We start from the raw sequence: 3576 nt of genomic DNA, 5'->3' as shown, positions 1-3576 counted from the left end.
CCCTCGGTATATTCCGATCGATCGATGGATATATGTCCAAAAAAGCATCGATCGATGAGCTTCCGAGGAAATATCCCGACGAAGTTCTCCCTCGGTATATTCCGAGGAGATTTCCGACAAACTAGTGATCCTCGGAATTCCGTCGGAAAATTCCGAGGAAAGAAGAAATTCCGAGGAATTATTTCCGAAGACTTGTTTCGTCGGTATATCGTCGGAATAACGTTATTCCGACGAAATTCCGACGATTTTTCCCTCAGTATCCTTGCTGTTTTCTTGTAGTGTTCACTGAGTAATGCAGTTATCTGAAGCCTGAGGATTGTTGATCCACGAGCAATCCGTAATGTAGTTAACATGTTTACCAGTTCTTATCATTTCCGCTTCTAGATGAAAGGTAGGCGAAGGTAGCTTGCTCTAGGAACTTCACATGTTATTCGAAAAGGGTGAAATCCGGTTCTTCACTTAGTAGAGCTACCGGGTAGTGTACGACGACCTGTATCTAGCTCGTGGATCTACATATGAGTAATGCAGTTACCTGAAGCTTGAGGATCGTACCCTAAGTATTTACTTCACTGAGTAATGCAGTTACCTGAAGCCTGAGGATTGTTGATGAGATCAAGACTAGAATTAGCACCAGGCAATTTTGTCTCGAGATTGTTAAGTCTCGCTGTTAACTTTGTGTTAAATGTATCAGCCCAGGGTCTTAACATACTTTCCATAAATTTCTTGGCACGTCTCCTGGCAAGTAACCTAGTGGTAGTGTTCAATATTCTCGTAGCTCTAGCTTGTACGTCAAGAAAGAAGTCACGAGACTTTAGCTGCCTTGATATGTTTCATTTTCACTCGGTGGTACGTTAACGTAGGGTACACTTCACCTTCTCTAATATTTCAGTTATATATGCTTTGGATCTTCTAAATCTGAATTAAAAATTTTTCGATGGTCCCTGAAACCATATAGTATATACAATACATGATTTGTCCCGTTGACCTTTTCCCCCGGTAAGTCAATTATCTCTTTGGGGACTAAATTTTCAGACAGTTAAATGGGTATATTCCCCGGATTTGGTGCCTGGATCAGTGAGAACACACAACACCCTACAAAATCTGAAAAAAATGTTAAATCCAAGCCAATGACACAGGCACAAAAACTCACGAGGAGAGAGATGAGACGAAGGAGCAATTAAAACTATGGAGAGATGCAAATAAGAAGGAGCAATATCATGAACCTCCTCCTACCGTGAAGGTGAGATGAAATCAGCTAACAAGATTACAAAACATTTACCTCTATATATAGAGCTAAGAAATAAAGATCCATAATTTCATTTATATTTGAAGGTGCGTACACACCATAGTTCTGGCCTTTCCGATATGAAAATGGAATTTACGTTAGGATTGCCACCTCAAGTAGCTTACGACGTTTTAACTAATCCAGACAACATAACATACTCCAGAGAAATCAAAGGCCGCCCACTTCTGGTTTATTTCTTTAACTTATCATTATATAACTGTAACAAAAATAATCGAAGAAAAGCAATATTTTAGAGAGTGAGTTTTTTTTTTTCTTATGTAGAAAGCCGTATCAAGAAAAGTTATACCAGAGAAGGATGAAGATTATCAAGGGAGTATGGTGGACGTGGAGGTTGAGAACGAGTTGTCATGGAACTTCCTTTCTTGTCAGGAACTATCCCAATACGTCTAAATGTCCTCGAAGACCCAAAAACACTTTATGTGAGAAACGTCTCTCTATCTCTCACGAGAATCAATGTTAGTGTTCAAGTCTTGGAAAATTTAATTAGGGTTTCTCCTGCTTATTGTCGGTAGGTACACTATCTGAAACAGCAAAATGGAATAAGGTTAATGGAAAATTTCGAGGGTAGGTTTACAGTGGAGCCAGTGTATGTTGATGCAGAACGCTTGTGCAAGCACAGGAAGCCAAAGAGTCGAGAAGAATACAGAAAATGTAGTGGTGGAAAAGGATTAATTGCGTCCAAGATTAAAGTGAACCAGACTTTTAGGCCTGCTTCTCCTTGGGATCTGCCACTAGTGTCTTCGTACGTTCGCCGGTTCACTGTCGAGACCACTAAGAAAGTGGCTGAAGATTTTCAAATGCGGGCTGGCGATATCCGAGGTTTTTGAAATGCACCAAAATCACATTATTATAAATTCGAATAGCATAATTTTTAAAGTTTAAAATTTCGTTATTTTCACCAAACAATGTAAGTATAACAAGTGAGCATGTTTAATTTGTCGTCTCCTATACTTTTCTGGCTATCATATGGCTTGTTTTTAACCACAATATGGCATGTCTGAATATATATATATGAGTCTTTGAGAATATGTATTCATGTGAAGATTAATTTAAAGATGGTTGTTTGCCAGGCAAGTAGTCTCGCATACAGTTTTGCCTAGAATATCCGACTTCTTTTCTTGAAGTTTTCTTGAATTTTAACACAAAATCAATTAATAAAGAATGTTGTATATTCTATTTATATACAAACTTACGTTACATCTTATTTCAGATGCGAAATTTGAAACATATAGCCTTGTGTGTGACATAATATCTGACGTTTGCAAGAGCGAAGTTACGAGAATTGAGCTGCCCACTTTCTTTCTTTTTTCCACAAACTGATTATATTAAAATTAAAAAGCCCTACGGCTTAGACGAACTACAACTGGAACAGTGTTCAACGACAAGAAGATAACAACTGGAGGTATACTCAGACAGTGTGACTAACAACAAATGTCGAACAATAACACAAAGGATAGATATGTTACAAAGGGAGACTTGCTCAAAGTAAAGAAACCTCTGAAAAGACTTCACTTGTACCTTTGAAACAATGCTCACAGCAGCGAGCAAGAAATAGTCGGAATCGACGTTGAAGAGACCTAACAGATAGGTTTGGACGGCAAAACTACCTGTTGAGGAGCTGGATGTGGCTGAGCAGCCCATTAGACCAGCGAAATCGGTACTAACACCGACTGAAATTTCCGACGAGACTATGTGAATCTCAAATAAGTCGGAAAGCATGGCCGTTAAGAGTTGAGAAACTCCGTAACAGTGACCAGAAGGCCTGAAATGCCTGAATTTAGATTTAAAATTCCAATATAGGGTTTTGCTGAGAGGTATGTCGCGCCAGTCTCACCAGAGAGCGATGATAAATCAAACTCTCCACGTCCGGTGGGACTCGTCGTTGTAGTGCAGAGCACAAGGGAGAATCGTTGTTGCAGGGCACACATAATGGAGATGGATACAGGTATACTTCGTCGAAGTGAGATAGAGGCGGTGGTGGTATATCATTACCGGTGGGGAGGAGGTCAACATGAACGGCGGTGGAGAAGCAGGGAGCAGCAAGTACGGTGGAGCAGTAGACTCTACCGGCAAGGCAGATCTGGTTTAGCTTTGCCTCAACGCCACGATGTCGTCGGATCTCGTAGATGAAGCGGGTTGAAAGACCAGGAGGTGAAGAGGAAGGGCTGAACATCCCCGAAGCAAATCACCACCCATACTTTAACAATCAAAAGCCAGTCCTCAAAGCTTTGATTTGCTAGTATTGGAGAGAGACCAGCCTGGAGACGTTT

At 40.4% G+C, this 3576-nt stretch overlaps 1 pseudogene; it reads left to right on the top strand.

Moving 5' to 3' along the window:
• Nucleotides 1–910: 910 nt before the first annotated feature.
• LOC125594812 lies at nt 911–2316 on the top strand (annotated as a pseudogene).
• Nucleotides 2317–3576: the final 1260 nt, after the last annotated feature.

Source organism: Brassica napus (assembly GCF_020379485.1).
Source record: "Brassica napus cultivar Da-Ae chromosome C5 unlocalized genomic scaffold, Da-Ae chrC05_Random_20, whole genome shotgun sequence".
NCBI classification, from domain to species: Eukaryota; Viridiplantae; Streptophyta; class Magnoliopsida; order Brassicales; family Brassicaceae; genus Brassica; species Brassica napus.
Note: the sequence above shows the minus strand (reverse complement) of the source record. Positions and strands in the feature narration are given on the sequence as shown.